The sequence below is a fragment of the Oncorhynchus tshawytscha genome, linkage group LG02 (assembly GCF_018296145.1).
Source record: "Oncorhynchus tshawytscha isolate Ot180627B linkage group LG02, Otsh_v2.0, whole genome shotgun sequence".
In the NCBI taxonomy this organism is placed as follows: domain Eukaryota; kingdom Metazoa; phylum Chordata; class Actinopteri; order Salmoniformes; family Salmonidae; genus Oncorhynchus; species Oncorhynchus tshawytscha.
Window position 1 is genome coordinate 36,307,640 of NC_056430.1, and position 19,965 is coordinate 36,327,604.

A 19,965-nucleotide genomic window follows, 5' to 3' on the forward strand; every position below is an offset into this window, starting at 1 on the left:
TATATTTTTAGACTAGAGAGTGGTAGACTAAATGTATGATGCATATTTGATATGTATATTTGTTCCTATCAGAGGTGTATTGTGGATATGAACTCGGCCACTCTGATGTACAATATTCTGTGTCCGTCTCTTCAGAGATTACCTACATGTTACTCTCTCCCAGGGGAATATCTGCCTATGCTACCTGGCTGGCACAGTGACAGAGGAAGATCCTTTTGGTGTGGCAGCAGCAGCCAGTGCTCACTGATCTGACTGTGGGCACATTACTTACACAACCAGGGTGGGTAGAGAGAGGAAAAATGCTTGGCTCGACATAGTTTTAAAGGGAGACTCGATTTTCAAGACATGTCTCTAGAAAGCACCGGCAACACAGGTGGGTAGAAATCAATTAGAGGCCTGGAACCTCTGGGGTGTGACTTTGCCAGCACCGGGCTGGGCCCAGGGTGGTGGGATGGATGTGGGTGGACGGGCAGGGCTGAGGCCAGCGTGTTGGTACTGGCAGGGCTGGTCTGACAGGTCTAGCCCCAGAGGACAGAGAGCATTCAGAAGCCCTTCACCGCCAACGTGCTAGCGCATCACATCTATTTCAGATGAACCACTGGCACTGCTGCGGTCTCCTCTTTCCCCAACACATTTAGGAGGCCCAATTATGGAAATGAAACACAGCAGTTTATTCTTCCTCTCCATTTAAACAGTCAATATGTGATCGTAAGGCCTGTCAGGGGGGAAATATGTTTTTCCTATATCAGTTTGGTGCTGTCAGTGATAAAGGTATTTCCACTGTAGTGGTGAAAACCTCTGTGCTGCTGTGAGAGTAGTGTTCTCAGCAGGTGACAGGTCAATGTAGGTATGATGGGGATGAACTACCATGTACAGTATGATCTGCACATGATCTATGACTATGCATCTTGTCTGCCTGCCCTGCCTGGGGATATTCAAATCAGTGACAGGGGAAAATAACACTGCATTATCATAAACAGACATGACAGTGATGAGCACAGAGCAGGCCCTAGTAACTCCTATCCATTTGAGCATTTGAGCATTTTTCTCACAAATGAAACCAAATCCATCGCTATCCAGGCTAATTTGTTTTCAATACTGGGGAAAGGGATGATTAAATCCCAGCCTTTTAGGCAAGGTGAAACACTTTGTATCTGTTCAGGCAGGATTCAAGTGGGTGTGAAGATATTACAGCTGAGGATGGCAATATATCTCTTCAACCTGGAGGAATAATCAGCCTCCCATAACTCTCCTGGTCCTGTGTTCTCTGGGTCCTGCAGCTCCTAAACTGAGAATAAACCACAGTGTTCCTCAGCCTCCAGTCTAAGTCAGATACTCATAAAATAACACATTGATCCTCAAAAACACACTCTGCACAGCCTGAAATGGTGTGAGTGTGTGTGTGTGTGTGTGTTTACACATCAAAACCTGACAACCATGTCTCTGAGTTTCAATATTAACATAGAACAGGTTTTGTTTGATTTCTCTCTTTTCTTTCATGTGTGATTTCTCATCTACATTCAGCGCAAATCTGGCAGAAACACAGAGCACAAGGATGTGAGACTGACAGGAACTCACAGCTTTGATTCAGCATATTGCAGGTGTGGTATTTACTCAAACAAAACGTAGTAATACAGAACATATAACAGAATGTCAGTCCCAGTGTTTCATGTCTGCATATTTTAACAATGATCACAACATGGAATCTACATATCCATAACCCAACGCCTGATCAAAGGCCTATCTGCCAGTACAAATTCTCAATTAGTTTTTCCAGTCAGTGTGGGAGAAACAAGGTTCAGTACTGTATACTGGATACAATATATACGATGTGAAGTCCATTAGAGTATCCATTATCTGGTGAGTATCCTATTTTTATGGCTGTTACCGTGAGAAACTCCCACACCTCTTAGATACCGTTCCAATAGCAATGATGATCCATATCATTATTCAAGTAAAATGCCCCGGGCATACAGAGAGCCATCTCAATGATTCATATACTGTGACTGAACTGGAACATCGGGGCTTTATATCCTCTTCCTCTTCTCAGGGCTCAGGAAATCCATCCATCAACCTATCTAACCATCTATTCATCTATGCACCTGCAGTTGAAGTCGGAAGATTACATACACTTAGGTTGGAGTCATTAAAACTAGTTTTTCAACCACTCCACAAATTTCTTATTAACAAACTATAGTTTTGGCAAGTTGGTTAGGACATCTACTTTGTGCATGACACAAGTCATTTTTCCAAAACTTGCTTATAGATAGATTATTATAATGTATCACAATTCCAGTGGGCCAGAGGTTTACATACACTAAGTTGATTGTGACTTTAAACAGCTTTGAAAATTCCAGAAAATGATGTCATGGCTTTAGAAGTTTCTGATTGGCTAATTGACATCATTTGAGTCAATTGGAGGTGTACCTGTGGAGGTGTCCCTATTGGATGTATTGTATTGTACCTTCAAACTCAGTGCCGCTTTGCTTGATATCATGGGAAAATCAAAAGAAATTAGCTGAGACCTCAGAAAAAAAATGGTAGACCTCCACAAGTCTGGTTCAACCTTGGAGCAATTTCCAAATGCCTGAAGGTACCACGTTCATATGAACAAACAATAGTACGCAAGCATAAACACCATGGGACCACGTAGCTGTCATACTGCTTTGGTGCAGTATTTGGTGCGAAAAGTGCAAATCAATCCCAGAACAACAGCAAAGGACCTTGTGAAGATGTTGGAGGAAACAGGTACAAATATATCTAAATCCACAGTAAAAAGGAATGGGAGAAGGTCATGTGGTCTGATGAGACAAAAATAGAGCTTTTTGGTCTGAACTCCACTCGCTGTGGTTAGAGGAAGAAGAAGGATGAGTACAACCCCAAGAACACCATCCCAACCGTGAAGCATGGAGGTGGAAACATCATTCTTTGGGGATGCTTTTCTGCAAAGGAGACAGGACGACTGCACCGTATTGAGGGGAGGATGGATGGGGCCATATATCGCGAGATCTTGGCCAACAACCTCCTTCCCTCAGTAAGAGCATTGAAGATGGGTCGTGGCTGGGTCTTCCAGCATGACAACGACCCGAAACACACAGCCGGGGCAACTAAGGAGTGGCTCCGTAAGAAGCATCTCAAGGTCCTGGAGTGGCCTAGCCAGTCTCCAGACCTGAACCCAATAGAAAATCTTTGGAGGGAGCTGAAAGTCCATATTGCCCAACGACAGCCCCAAAACCTGATGGATCTGGAGAAGGTCCGAATGGAAGAGTGGGCCAAAATCCCTGCTGCAGTGTGTGTAAACCTGGTCAAGAACTACAGGAAACATATGATCTCTGTAATTGCAAACAAAGGTTTCTGTACCAAATATTAAGTTCTGCTTTTCTGATGTATGAAATACTTATGTCATGCAATAAAATGCAAATGAATTACTTAAAAATCATACAATGTGATTTTCGTTTTAGATTCCGTCTCTCACAGTTGAAGTGTACCTATGATAAAAATTACAGACCTCTACATGCTTTGTAAGTAGGAAAACCTGCAAAATCGGCAGTGTATCAAATACTTGTTCTCCCCACTGTATATCCAAACTGTACATTTATTTGGCGAGTTTGTTCCAGAAAGAAACAGCTTCCAATTTGCGCAACGTCACTACAAAATATCTCAAAAGTCACCTGTAAACTTTGCCAAAACATTTCAAACTACTTTTGTAATACGACTTTAGGTATTTTTAAACGTTAATAATCAATCAAATTGAAGACGGGTCTATCTGTTTTCAATACAGGACAACAACAAACTGACGCTACTTCTCTAGTCTGCCCAACACTCAACAGTGGTACACTGTTTCAAGATGGCTGTACTTCTTCATTTCACAAAGGGAATAACCTCAACCATTTTCCAAAGACTGGTGACATCCAGTGGAAGCGGTAGGAACTGCAAACAAGTGCCTGAGAAATCCAGTTCCCCAATGTAAACTCATTGAATTGACAGTGACCTCAAATGTATTTTTTCTGAATGGTTAGTCCTCAGGGTTTTGCCTGCTACATAAGTTGTTATACTCACAGACATGATTCAAACAGTTTTATTAACTTCAGTGTTTTCTATCCAAATCTACTAATAATATGCATATCTTTTATTCTTGGAATGAGTAGCAGGAAGATGAAATTGGGCACGCTATTTATCCAAAAGTGAAATTGCTGCCTCCTATCCCAAAGAGGTTTTAAGGACAACAAAATCAGGGTTTTGGAGTGGCGATCAGAAAACCCTGAACTCAATCGTATAGAAAATCTGTGGGCAGAACTGAAAAAGCGTGTGCAAGCAAGGAGGCCTACAAACCTGACTCAGTTACACCAGCTCTGTCAAGAGAAATGGGCCAAAAGTCACCCAACATATTGTGGGAAGCTTGGAAGGCTATCCAAAATGTTTGACCCAAGTTAAACAGTTTAAAGGCAATGCTACCAAATACTAATTGAGTGTTTGTTAACTTCTGACCCACTGGGAATGTGATGAAAGAAATAAAATCTGAAATAAAACATTCTCTCTACTATTATTCTGACATTTCACATTCTTAAAATAAAGTGGAGATCCTAACTGAGGTCAGTTTTACTAGGATTAAATGTCAGGAATTGTGAAAAATTTAGTTTAAATTTTTGGCGAAGGTGTATGTAAACTTCCGACTTCAACTGTATCTATCGGTCTGTCTGTCTATACACTGCATCTTTTATATCCAGCCATCTATCAGGCAAACTACTTTTTTGTCTCTCTCCCCTCATCTCTCTTTCTTCCTCGCTCCTTCCCTCTCTCTTCTTAAATTGGAGGAGACAGGCGAGGTAATCGCTGTTTTCACGCTGAAGCCATAAAACTCAGACACCTGGCACCAGGCTCCTGGAGGGCTGGCAGCTCTGTGGGGGGTTGTATCCGGTCTGACCGAACGCTACCACAGTGTGAGTGTTCATGTGTGTGTGTGTGTGTGGGGTGGGGGTGGGGGACAACCTCTAGGGCTGTTTCGGTGACCGTTTTGCCGCCACACCGGCAGTCATGAGTCATGACCGCAGTCAAATTCCATGTGACCGTTTAGTCACGGTAACTGGTAACTAGGCTTCTCCAAGCTCGGATGCTGCTGATGGTCATTCGTAGCCTACCAAACCTGCTAACTGCCTGGTACTCGGCACTCTATTGTCCCTCGAACCACTGACATCCATACAAATGTATTCGAAAATCTAATCAAACGCTCCATGAGCTCATGTTGTGCCATATTTCTATTTACATTTTTTTTGTCTTATTTTTTTGTTGTTACTTTTACCCCAATTTCGTGGTATCCAATTGGTAGCTACAGTCTTGTCTCATTGCTGAAACTCCCATACGGACTTGGGAGAGGCGAAGGTCGAGAGCCATGCATCCTCCGAAGCACAATCCAACCAAGCCACACTGCTTCTTGACACAATACCCACTTAACCCGGAAGCCAGCCGCACCAATGCGTCGGAGGAAACACCATGCACCTAGCAAACCGTGTCAGCGTGCACTGCACCCGGCACGCCACAGGCGCAATATTTCTATAGTCTATGCAATTGCTTGAGAAAACAGAGTTTTGAAGGCCTCTATTAAAAAGAGAAGGATCCCATCAGCTTTCTATAGGCTAGGCCTACTATATTTATTTATCAACTTTCTTAACATTAAGCACATTGCTTTGCCGTACATCAGGAGACTAGCCTACCTGGCTGGCATGAAAATTAATAACGGGAAAAGTATCCTCAATTCACAATTTAGGTGCATAGATGACATGTATTTTTTTACCCATGCCCCTGTCACCGGGACAGGTGACTGAATGTTCCATTCTAAATCAAAACTAATTTCACACATATTATTTAGTATAGGTAAAGACAACATTGAATTAAGAATAGTCTGATGGGTGCCAATATTATCAGCTGATGTGTTATCACGTGTGAATGACGCCCAGCATGTGCAGTAAGACAAGAAGCAGTGCATTCATTTTTTGGCGATTTTTTCAAATCATAGTCGCACACCTCATGTAGCGTAGCCCATAGGCCAAAATGTTTTGATAAGGTTTGTATCACAACTAAAGTGGCCAAATAACTACTTAAAATTAAGCACATGAATCCGCTTTACAACCGTTGTAGAGCCTAACTGGCAATCATAGGCGGGGCATGAGTTTCAAGTTTGGGGAAGATGATTTTCACCATAGAAATGCTTCATTATAATAAAGCATTACATGTATAATCACATTTGCGGTCACTTTTGAGAACAGTGTTGATTGCATTTGGGAACGTTCACACTTATAGCCTACTGTTGTGTGCACATTGCTGCACTTATAATGTGAACAAAATAGCCTAATAGTTATATCAACATTTTAAGCTAAACATTCTGATCTGTTGCATCAGCCTCATTGCTTTTAAAAGTTTTTTTGATGCGAGTGGTTGTATTCATTTGGGATATATACAGTTGAAGTCGGAAGTTTACATACACCTTAGCCAAACTAAGTTTTTCACAATTCCTGACATTTAATCCTAGTAAAAATTCCCTGCCTTAGGTCAGTTAGGATCACCACTTTATTTTAAGAATGTGAAATATCAGAATAATAGGAGAGAATAATTTATTTCAGCTTTTATTTCTTTCATCACATTCCCAGTGGGTCAGAAGTTTACATACATTCAATTAGCATTTGGTAGCATTGCCTTGAAATTGTTTAACTTGTGTCAAATGTTTTGGGTAGCCTTCCACAAGCTTCCCACAATAAGTTGGGTGAATTTTGGCCCACTTTTTCAGTTCTCCCCACAAATTATCTATGGGCTTGAGGTCAGGGCTTTGTGATGGCCACTCCAATACCTTGACTTTGTTGTCCTTATGTCATTTTGCCACAACTTTGGATGCTTGGGGTCATTGTCCGTTTGGAAGACCCATGAGCGACCAAGCTTTAACTTCCTGACTGATGTCTTGAGCTGTTGCTTCAATATATCTATGAAATTTTCCTCCCTCATGATGCAATCTATTTTGTGTAGCACCCCCACAACATGATGCTGCCACCCCTGTGCTTCACGGTTGGGATGGTGTTCTTTGGCTTGCAAGACTCCCCCTTTTCCCTCCAAACATAACGATGGTCATTATGGCCAAACAGTTGTATATTTTTTTCATCAGACGAGGACATTCCTCCAAAAAGTACAATCTTTGTCCCCATGTGCAGTTGCAAACTGTAGTCTGGCTTTTTTATGGCGGTTTTGGATTAGTGGCTTTTTCCTTGCTGAATGGCCTTTTAGGTTGTGTCGATATAGGACTTGTTTTACTGTGGATATAGATATTTCTGTACCTGTTTCCTCCAGCATCTTCACAAGGTCCTTTGCAGTTGTTCTGGGATTGATTTGCAATTTTCGCACCAAAGTACCTTCATCTCTAGGAGACAAATCGCATCTCCTTCCTGTGCGGTATGATGGCTGCGTGGTCCCATGGTGTTAATACTTGCGTACTCTTGTTTGTACAGATGAACGTGGTACCTTCAGGCATTTGGAAATTGCTCCCAAGGATAAAGGAGACTTGTGGAGGTCTACCATTTTTTTCTGAGGTCTAGGCTGATTTCTTTTGATTTTCCCATGATGTCAATCAAATAGGCACTGAGTTTGAAGGTAGGCCTTGAAATACATCCACAGGTACACCACCAATTTACTCAAATGATGTCAATTAGCCTATCAGAAGCTTTTAAAGCCATGACATAATTTTATGTAATTTTCCAAGCTGTTTAAAGGCACAGTCAACTTAGTGTATGTAAACTTCTGACCCACTGGAATTGTGATACAGTGAATTATAAGTGGAATAATCTGTCTGTAAACAACTGTTGGAAAAATGACTTGTGTCATGCACAAAGTAAATGTCCTAACCAACTTGCCAAAACTATAGTTTGTTAACAAGAAAATTGTGGAGTGGTTGAAAAACAAGTTTTAATGACTCCAACCTAAGTGTATGTAATCTTCCGACTTCAATTGTAGCATCCCACAAGTGTCCCAGAGAATGTTTGGAATATTTATTTATTGCACAGAAGGACAAGTTGACCAAAAGAATAGGTAAACTTTTGTACTATGGGGGATAGTAGATTGACATAGGCTAGTGCTTTTGCTGTTCGTTAGGCCTACTCATCTTGTTGGCTGACGAAAAGTTGGCAAAATGTGGAACGTACTTCTAAAATCTTCAATTTTGCAATGTGAGTGAGTGTGCTTCGGAGCACAGCAGCCGGGAGAAAGGAATTATAATTATTATATTCAACCCAAGGGCACAATGGCCACTTTGGCTGCAAAGGGAATGGATTTTTTAGGGGACACTATGGCCACACAAGGGGGATGACGCTGGTAAATTCGATGCCTGGTGAGAATATTATCAAGTGCTTGTCAAATTGTGAATGAGAGACTGATGAAGTGTGTGCAGCCTGCACAAGAAACAAAATCAGAGCCCATGCCTTTCACGCTACTTTTTTTCACATCATAATTAGAGTTAGAGTTAGAGTTGCATTATGCAGCCTTAGAATGGATTAAAAATCAAAACATATAGTCCAACTTTTGTGTCACAACTAAAGTTGCATAAATAGCTCTAAATCAAGCATATAGGTGGACACGTTTCTTTGTTAACTGCTTAACACAGAATAACCGCATGTGTGCACTTCCTTGGAAATCATTTGGAGAATATATTATTTATATTTTATTCAGCTATGTTCAATTGTATTCTTTATACTATAAAATAATAAAAAAAGAATGCCACGGAATTCTCAACAAATCTTGTCTGCTAAATGAACTAGTGTAGCCCATAGCCATATAAGGGCCTAACATAGGAAAACTCAGAGTATGCTATTCTGCTCTTCTGAAATAGACTACATTTTCTTTATATCATGTTTCTTTAGACCTGTCTAAAATAAATAATGGATTTATTGTGATGGTGTAGGCTATGTTAAATGGATTTTTAGATTTTAAAAAAAATGTATGATGTTTCAAAGTTCTGCATCAGTGGCTAGTAGGCTATGTGTGAAAGCCAGGAGAACGTGTTTATGTTAATTTACGGTCAATTACTGTGAGACCGGCAGTAATTTGCTTGACAATCACCGGCTCACAAAATGTCATGACCGCCACAGCCCTAGACACCTCACATGGAAACTGGAGGCAAACAAGGCCAGAGGTGCCCTCCCTAATCAACAAAGCCCTGAGAGACTACCAAGCTTTCCATTGGGGCCTGAAAACAGAACACTGACTGTCAGTGGTAAGTGTGATGAAAGTTGTCACACTAAGCAAAATGACATCTCCCCAACCCACAGAGTGGTCTGACTGAGGGGAACAGATCATGCTCACATTGACACAGCAGCACTAGGCACTGTTGACAGGACCCCTTCCTCTCAGCTCTGCTGCTTTCAGATATGGTGGCTAAATGCTGTTTAATCCTGGATGGAAAAATCGCTTCAAATCCTTCAAAATATCCACATTCTGATGGTAATCCTTCAGTCAATCCACATGTTTTTTTGGGGTGTGCTCTCTGTCACAATCTTACCTACTAAAGTGAAATATATTTCCATTTCCTCTGGTTGGAGTGAAACTCTTCCACATAAGTAACCAATAGACTGATATTCCTGTTACTGTGAAAGTGGAACAGGAATACTGCTAAAAGAGTAGAACTATTATGGGGGGATTAAGGCTAGTCTACAATATCATGCTATACTATTTATATCCTGTTTATACTCTTAATCTACAGGATGTACACAACAATACCTCAGGAGCAGACATAACAAGCATTGTTTTGGGCTTCCTGGCCAGCAACCCATAGTCAGGTGCAACACTTGTCTGAAGAGGCCAAACTGCTTAAACCAGATACACAGAGATTCAGTGTTCACACATTCTTTGAATTTAACCCAGAACAGCCCAAAAGAGGAAAAACAGGTAGAGGTGAGGGATAAAGGAGAGGGTGCAGAGATGCAGAGCAATGTAGGGCAGCTAGAGTGTTGGGCCAGTAACCGAAAGGTAGCTGGTTTGAATACCTGAGCTGACAAGGTGAAAAATTTGACGATGTGCCCTTGAGCAAGGTACTTAACGCTAATTTGCTCCAGGGGTGCTCTACTACTATGGTTGACGCTGTAAAACAACACATTTCTCTGTGCCTATATGGTGTATGTGAAAATTTAAAAAAATGGACTTGAATTTACACTCACCTATCATATCTCACTACACAAACAAATGCTTTGTCACAGGAGACCCAAGCCCTGCTTTAAACCTAGTTTAACTCTATTCCTATAGTGAGTGTCTTCAGGGGCCCTGGCATTTTGTGTGAGAGCTTGAGGCATTTGGGTACAGCAAATTGTCCAGTGTTCAAAAAACTTTGCTGGGGTGCAAAATGAAGTGTCATTCCTATTGGAATCCAGCCAGGGTTGGAACTTATTTTCACCTGCAACCTGCACTCAGAATGACCGCCAGGTTTAGGATCATTGAGAGGAAACTACCTACGACATTTAAACTGGAACAAACAACTCAGTAATGGGTGCAGAAAGTATAACTGATTGGATTAGTTTATAAAAATGCATCCTATTTACCTTTGTGTCGCATAAGATTAATCAATCAATCAATGCACATGCACAAAAATAGATATTGAAACAGACAATTCTAAAACTCAACCTGCAAGAGAGCATGCTGAGAAGTATGATGGGTGTGGTTTTGGTTCAAAGTGATGTGTATGAGTTTCCTGTTGTACTGGAGTAAAACTGGGCCTCAAAATATAGCCTTATGAAATACATATGGTATTGGGTTAAATAATAATAAAAAATAATAACATATCTGCTTGGGATCTCACTTAGTGAAGTCCATAAGACTGAAAACAGAGGAACGCAACAACCATGCCTCTGTCACTAACAAATACAGTCATGGCTGGTAACGCTACAATGTAATTGAAAGGCAAGGTACTGGGAAATATGTGAATAAGGCTTTACACTATGCAGTGTGTTAATTTAACACTCTTCTGGTGTCTATAAGGGTCCACAGACTCAACACTTTCAGTGTTGATTTAAGACTCTCAGTAGCTAGGTTTCTATCCAATTGGTGACAGATTTTCATGTGAATATTCAAAAATCCTCATAAAAACAATATGCCCATTTTCCCACCAGAGATACTTCCATCAAATTGACTTGTTGCGGATAGAAGGCTGAGTGTGATGACGTAGTGCACATAAAAATGTGTTTTGCGGTTAAATTCCCATGTACCAAATAAAAAATAAGAGTTAAATATGTTTCCATCACATTTTCAATTCTACTGATGGTTTTGTGTTACATGGCAAACGTGCCCACTCTGGTCTTGGAACATGTGCTCTAGCCAACAGCTCGCAGACAGTGTGGGAAGGCTACCTACCTACATGATGAGATTATTATGGATAAGAGCAAGATTATTTTTATTTGTCAAACGGCAGCCAAGCATCGATCATCATCTGGTGGGGCGAACAACAACAAAAACAATTGGGGATGCATGCCAGCAAAGCCACTACACAACACTAAACAATATATTAATTACACTATAACGGTGACAAACGGTGCCCACAACCTCTTAGGGCCTACATAAAGCTGTCCCAACAGCAGAGTCCCAACAGCAGTTCCAACACCTTCCCACTGCTACACCTGGCTATCAGCGGAGCCTTGTCTGGCAGCGAAACAGTTCATTCAGCCTCATTTACTGCCTTTAAAATAAATATAGCTGATAAGGCTGACTTGCTTAAACAAATGTGGTTTCTAGTGACAATTGAGATGTACAAACTATGGCATAAGGGGATGACAAGCAGATAAGAGGCAATCCGTAATTTCGATGAAGACATTCATGATCGAGCTAGGACATAGTCAATATAACTATTTGTTCAGCACTTTGAAAATGGACAGCGACAGAATTCAGAACATGGGCTGTTCTTACAGTGTTATCCCTGTACACCAAGTCAGACCGTAGGATAAATAAAGGGGGCATACAGTGGGGAGAACAAGTATTTGATACGCTGCTGATTTTGCAGGTTTTCCTACTTACAAAGCATGTAGAGGTCTGTAATTTTTATCATAGGTACACTTCAACTGTGAGAGACGGAATCTAAAACAAAAATCTAGAAAATCACATTGTATGATTTTTAAGTAATTAATTAGCATTTTATTGCATGCAATAAGTATTTGATCACCTACCAACCAGTAAGAATTCCGGCTCTCACTGACCTGTTAGTTTTTCTTTAAGAAGCCCTCCTGTTCTCCACTCATTACCTGTATTAACTGCACCTGTTTGAACTCGTTACCTGTATAAAAGATACCTGTCCACACACTCAATCAAACAGACTCCAACCTCTCCACAATGGCCAAGACCAGACAGCTGTGTAAGGACATCAGGAATAAAATAGTAGACCTGCACAAGTCTGGTATGGGCTACAGGACAATAGGCAAGCAGCTTGGTGAGAAGGCAACAACTGTTGGTGCAATTATTAGAAAATGGAAGAAGTTCAAGATGACGGTCAATCACCCTCGGTCTGGGGCTCCATGCAAGATCTCACCTCATGGGGCATAATGATCATGAGGAAGGTGAGGGATCAGCCCAGAACTACACGGCAGGACCTGGTCAATAACCTGAAGAGAGCTGGGACCACAGTCTCAAAGAAAACCATTAGTAACACACTACGCCATCATGGATTAAAATCCTGCAGCGCACGCAAGGTCCCCCTGCTCAAGCCAGCGCATGTCCAGGCCCGTCTGAAGTTTGCCAATGACCATCTGGATGATCCTGAGGAGGAATGGGAGAATGTAATGTGGTCTGATGAGACAAAAATAGAGCTTTTTGGTTTAAACTCCACTCGCCGTGTTTGGAGGAAGAAGAAGGATGAATACAACCCCAGGAAACATCATTCTTTGGGGATGCTTTTCTGCAAAGGGGACAGGACGACTGCACCGTATTGAGGGGAGGATGGAAGGGGCCATGTATCGTGAGATCTTGGCCAACAACCTCCTTCCCTCAGTCAGAGCATTGAAGATGTGTTGTGGCTGGGTCTTCCAGCATGACAACGACCCGAAACACACAGCCAGGGCAACTAAGGAGTGGCTCCGTAAGAAGCATCTCAAGGTCCTGGAGTGGCCTAGCCAGTCTCCAGACCTGAACCCAATAGAAAATCTTTGGAGGGAGCTGAAAGTCTGTATTGCCCAGTGACAGCCCTGAAACCTGAAGGATCTGGAGAAGGTCTGTATGGAGGAGTGGGCCAACATCCCTGCTGTAGTGTGTGCAAACCTGGTCAAGAACTACAGGAAACGTATGATCTCTGTAATTGCAAACAAAGGTTTCTATACCAAATATTAAGTTCTGCTTTTCTGATGTGTCAAATACTTATTGCATGCAATAAAATGCAAATGAATTACTTAAAAATCATACAATGTGATTTTCGTTTTAGATTCTGTCTCTCACAGTTGAAGTGTACCTATGATAAAAATTACAGACCTCTACATGCTTTGTAAGTAGGAAAACCTGCAAAATCGGCAGTGTATCAAATACTTGTTCTCCCCACTGTATAAGCAAACAATGAAAGCTCTGACAATTTTCAATGACTACATATCTCTAAAACAGGTTATAGGCTACATGTGCACCACCAAGTCAGAACATTAGGCGAAATTAAGAGGGAAAAATATATCAAATTATTAGGGTGAGGCACATGGGCTACTAACAGCTTACTACACAACATACACTTAATATTACTTTCTTAGCTACAGTATACATATCAGATAATTTATGCAGCAGCATACAAGTCATTTTTGGGCTCACCTTGTGCTGTGCTCACTTGAACAGGAAGGAGGTGCGGCGGTCCTTCATTGGCTAATTTTGTCATCAAAGTCTGGCATTCTCTGGATTTATGGTGCTTTCAAGACAACTCTGAAAAAAACAAGGTTGAATCATGATGACGTCAGTGATCTTCAGGTCGTAGCTCTAGAAAGAGGCCTGAGTTCCTGACTTGCAATTCTGAGTTGGATGACCAAAACATATTTCCCCAGTCAGAGCAAATTTTCTCCCAAGTTTCCAGTTGTCTTCAACTCACTGAAGTCAGATTTCCCAGTTCCGAGTTAACAGTTGCTTTGAGCGAGGTAGAAATCATGCTGGATTGACAGCATGGCCAATGTTGAATGTTTTCTCTTCATATGACAAGTATTAAAAATAATTTTCCAGTAGATTGTCGACTTGATTCATGATGATGACTGCTAGCTAAGATTTTGAAAGTATGATGTTGATATGATCGGTCCAATCAAAGCTACTGTAGATATAAAGTGATTTGACGTCATTTTATCTGTGACCAATGACCTTGAGCCTTCTTGGATAGGCACTTCTAATGTAACTCTATAGCAGCATCCAAGGGACTTGAATGTTCGAGCTCTACCCTTAGATTTGGTGGTGACGTAGTGTCCCCATGAGTGACAGAACACTGAGCCAATCATGTCGTAACTAGAGAACATTACCAACCCCTACGCTCCGTATTTTCCGCTGGCTGCTCCACCACCACAGAAAGCACTGAGCTGGGCTGAAACACCTGCATTTTGGAGCTGCCATCCTCAAGAAAGCAAAAAAGAGACAATGTATGTACGCCGCTTTTTTAACTCAATGATTTTTTTACATTGTTTGAAAACTGATATGTGACATGTATTAATGCCAAAATAAAATGCTTTTTTTGGGGGATAAAATTGTGGGGCTCAAGCTCTGCCCAACCTTCTGTGAATGATGGGTCGCCACTGCCTGAGTGCCTGAACCATGACGCTAATCTCACAGCCTGGGGAAGCACAGAACAGCACACTCATTTACAGTTTACACGGAGGTACACACACAGGCACGCACAGACACGCCGATTATGCTCACACCCAAGCTCACAAAGGCCCGCATACACACACACATAACTCATTCAACAATACACACACACACAAAGAGTTTAAGAGCTATACATACAAACATACATAAAGACGTACACCACAACATGAACACAGGCACATCATCAGCAAACCAGTGCCTGCGAATCATGAACACCACCACCCACTCATGCTGTACATGCTGTGGTTGTACATAAATTGCATACATAGTCCTGGTCCTAGTACTGGTGCACAAACAGTTTCTTTCACACACACTCCTACTCACACCTCCACAAACCAGTGGTACACTGAAAGGGCAGAAATCCCTCATCCAGACATTATCCAGCTGGTTTAGAGCAGGCCTCAGGCATGCATGGGGGATTTACCCTGCCTCTTCATTCTGTCACAGCCTTTATGTGTTTTAGCTTCCTCAAAACACACATGCTTGATCACGCACACCATACACAAAAGCTTACAAACTCACAAAACACGCAAACACACAAACAAACACAAACACACAACCATAATGTACACAAAATCATACACCAAACACACACACACATACACACCTCATACCCCTGTAAATATTCAATTGGTTCAATTCTCGGGCCGACTCTCTTCTCTGTATACATCAATGATGTTGCTCTTGCTGCTGGTGATTCTCTGATCCACCTCTACGCAGACAACACCATTCTGTATACTTCTGGCCCCTCCTTGGACACTGTGTTAACTAACCTCCAGACGAGCTTCGATGCTATACAATTCTCCTTCCGTGGCCTCCAACTGCTCTTAAACACAGGTAAAACTAAATGCATGCTATTCAATCGATCACTGCCCTCACCTGCTCACCCATCCAGCATCACTACTCTGGACGGCTCTGACTCAGAATACGTGGACAACTACAAATACCTAAGTGTCTGGTTAGACTGTAAACCCTCCTTCCAGACTCACATCAAACATCTCTAATCCAAAATTAAATCTAGAATCGGCTTCCTATATCGCAACAAAGCATCCTTCACTCATGCTGCCAAACATACCCTCGTAAAACTGACCATCCTACCGATCCTCGACTTCGGTGATGTCATCTATAAAATAGCCTCCAACACTCTACTCAACAAACTGGACGCAGTCTATCACAGTGCCATCCGTTTTGTCACCAAAGCCCCATACACTACCCACCATTGCGACCTGTACGCTCTCGTTGGTTGGCCCTCGCTTCATACTCGTCGCCAAACCCAGTGGCTACAAGTTATCTACAAGTCTCTGCTAGGTAAAGGCCCGCCTTATCTCAGCTCACTGGTCACCATAGCAGCACCCACTCGTAGCACGCGCTCCAGCAGGTATATCTCATTGGTCACCCCCAAAGCCAATTCCTCCTTTGGTCGTCTTTCTTTCCAGTTCTCTGCTGCCAATGACTGGAATGAACTGCAAAAATCTCTGAAGCTGGAGACTCATATCTCCCTCACTATCTTTAATCACCAGCTGTCAGAGCAGCTCACAGCACCTGTACATAGCCCATCTGTAAACAGCCCATCTATCTACCTACCTCATCCCCATACTGTATTTAATTATTTATCTTGCTCCTTTGCACCCCAGTATCTCTACTTGCACATTCATCTTCTGCACATCTACCATTCCAGTGTTTAATTGCTATAATGTAATTACTTTTCCACCATTGCCTATTTATTTTATGTCCTTAACTTACCTCATTTGCACTCATTTGCACGCTGTATATAGACTTTTTGTTTTCTTTTGTTCTACTGTATTATTGACTGTATGTTTTGTTTATTCCATGTGTAACTCTGTTGTTGTATGTGTTGAATTGCTATGCTTTATCTTGGCCAGGTCACAGTTGCAAATGAGAACTTGTTCTCAACTAGCCTACCTGGTTAAATAAAGGTGAAATAAAAAAATCAAAAATATGTTCACCCAGCTTAGTGCCTTCCCTTCCAGGAAGGATAAGGCAGGCAAGTAGGACGAGATGTCATTTAGGTATCATCAGCCCTGTCTATTTGATGCCAAGGCCTCGTAAATGCATTTATTACCCGAGTCTCCAAACAGCACAGGGACTAATGAAGCTCATCAAAGCCACAGCAGCAGCACACAACCAGGAGAAGACAGATCTGGTCCCGTATCCAGGTTTAGGCTGTGTGGGTCTCTCTCTGTACCCACATAGAGCTCATTGGTTCTGGGGGTAAGAAGCTAACAGACACCCTGTTTAGAACTCTGAACAGAGGTCTGGAAGTCTTAGACCAAAGATGGATGCTCTTTTTCCTGTCCTGCTGAGTTTTTTGTAACAGCATTAGGTTTCCTTGAGCTGAGTCCACTCTGCCAACATAAGCACTCACTGTTCCACAAAGACATCAATAGCTAAAACCTTCTCAATCACTGAATCTGGACACCAAAATACACAAAGGCAAGCATATGAATAAAAATGAGCCAAATTGCTTTTTATCCATTGGGGAGGAGACAGTGTATACAGAGTGCCTGTCTTCAGTATCCGTTTTGCTCAGTGACTTAACCCTCGGCTTTCAGATGCTGGCTGGTACTGCCAAGAGGAAACTGGGTCTAATGAGAACATGATAGCACTTTTCACAGGGAAGAATAATGTGTTTCTCTTCATTCATTCGGCCCTTTTCATTGGGCCTAAAATGTGAGCAGTGTTTCCCAATCAGCAGCCACACAACAGGCTCCCTCACATTCATGCCGTCACCATGGTGACCGGCTATGCCACATGTCTGCTTCATACCCAAATGAGGAGACAGCTGTGTGTGCCATTAGGCGTCGTAGAGAGAAAAGCGAACAAGAACTACCGCTAGCACGAGATCACAACGATAAACATCCATATGCAATGACCGGATTAAACATCAGACACCATCCAACGAAAAGTCTGATAATTGCTATACCAGCAGACAATAGCTCCCACTATAGCGTGGCTACGTTCAGTCTTACGCTACCACAAACAAAGAAACAAGGGTCTGCTGTTACCTAGTAGATTCTACTGACTACATCTACAAATGCACCGCAGCATGTCTCCTTCCCAAACAACAACTATTACTGATGAAACATAGCATATCACAATACAGCAACCACAGCCAAACCTACCATTCCATCACTATTATTAGTTTTCAGTCACAATACTCCTATATTACGTCTCCATACACGAGTCCCCAGCTCCGCCATGTGCTGCTGACAGCCAGCCGGCCTGCCAGGCGTGTGTAGCTGATGGGCACTGCATGTCCTTGCTGGGCAATTCCACGGAAACAGAATTAGACTTTGAATCAGATTTTTCACTTTAAAATGTATGCCAACCAAATCCATTGATTTCAAAGTTTAACAAACTATACAACTCTGCACAAGGACTACTTTGAACAATTTACACCGAAAATGTCACAAAAAACACATTGACATCTTTGGTAAGATTAAGATTCAAAGATGTCTGCAGAAACAATGGGGTGTCAGCTGTGCTATGATATGACACCTTGAGTTAAATGCTTTTTGGGGTTATGGAACTACAGTAGGTGAAGTGGATTTACATCCGGTAATGGAATTACGGTAACAGAGTTACATCATGGGTCCCTGATCTGTACTATATAGAAATGCATAATTATGGATATGAATATCATTCTCTTCATGGTTATGTATCCTGAATAGGTACACAAATGTAGAAATATGCAATATCCTTCTTTTGCATATTTGAGTATTGTTCTACACACTGGCTAGTATTGTAATGAGCTCGGCCCCCAAACAAGACCACATTTGGTTGGTCCGGACCAGACCTAATCTGAAACAATCATAGATGTCTATGCTTCACAAGTTTGGACACCCCAGTACAGCCCAGTAGAGCACAGCAGAGTACAGTTCAGTAAAGTAGTTAAATACAGTACATTATACTGTAGTCTACGTTAATGCCCTATAATGTACTGTACTCTATTCTACTGTACTTTATTGTTCTCTACTACTCTCTACTGTATAGTACTGTGCTTTCCAAATCTGTGAAACATAGATGCTGGTGCAGGCTGCCAGTGCAGGCTGACCAATTTTAAACTACTTTTCACCCGGTGTCGGTCGGTGCTCAGTGGGTGAGGATGCTTGTAACAGTAAATGGAAAGAGGGTAGGTGTCAGTAAGAGCCGGGAGAGGTGACATTAACTGGAGAGAGTGAGAGAGCGAGCGAGACGTCTATACTGTTTTTACAGTCTTGGTTTGACCACCAGATAACAGAATGAGAAAAAAAAACTTAGGAGCTAGGCTTGGGCAGTAAACCGTATATATACCGTATACCACCAGGGTATTTGGAAATAGCCATGGGGTGGTTTTTCAAAATCGGCAATACCATTGATAATATATGAAGTGTTTTCATAAATGTTCATATTTGTAGCTAGTTTTTAAGTAAATACCTGCAGTCAACTTGTGCAATATGTTATGAGATGAAGAAGATTGCGTTGTTCATTTCATTTGTCACATAATTTTGTATTATAAAGTATTATTACTGGTAGTTCCCAGGCGCATAGTTTGTTTACAAGCACACAACGACAAGAGACCAGAGTCTTGTGAGTCACTCACTGTTGTGCAGCAAATGCCGGGTGATCTAGTTACAGTATGGAATTCACAACTAAGTGTTTGCCAGCTTGATATCTTACAAATATTAAGTTAATTGTGCAAAAAGCTCTGCCGTTGTACATTTGGTTTGCTAATTTAGTAGCTAGTTATATATCTAGCTAGCTAAGTAGTTGGCTTCTTCCAAAATCAAGCCTCGCTTGGTAACACCAGAGGATCCCCTCCTGGATCAAGAGTCTGGCTGTCTAATATTTGTTTTGTGCATGCAGCAAACTATGAGCAGCATTTCTGAGTTACATGTATAACTTTATGAGCTAGGATGTCTGTCTTGCAAATAGTTTCGGTCAGAGACTGTATAAAATGTTTGCAAATGCATTCTCTATGGGATTTTACATGTACTTGTTAGCATTGCTAACCTTTGCATTACAGAGGCTATGTGGGGTTTGAAAATAGCACCCCTTGTGTTCAGTGCTGGTATGACCAGATATCCTGCTATGGCACAAGATTGGTATGAAGGTATGACAAACTGGATACTGCCCAAGCCTATT

General features: G+C 41.7%; 1 protein-coding gene across 5 annotated transcripts in view; it reads right to left on the bottom strand.

The window, feature by feature from the left end:
* The window catches only part of LOC112216845 (leucine-rich repeat neuronal protein 1-like), a 39,641-nt gene that overhangs the window by 12,311 nt on the left and 7,365 nt on the right, over positions 1–19,965 (bottom strand). For 4 of the 5 annotated variants that reach the window (XM_042297487.1, XM_024376963.2, XM_024376979.2 and 1 more), the window contains one exon: positions 13,792–13,899. The exons of the other annotated variant lie outside the window; for it this stretch is intronic. The gene's annotated coding sequence lies outside the window, so the exon portion shown is untranslated. The remainder of the gene's footprint in view (positions 1–13,791; positions 13,900–19,965) is intronic. 5 annotated transcript variants of the gene reach the window in all.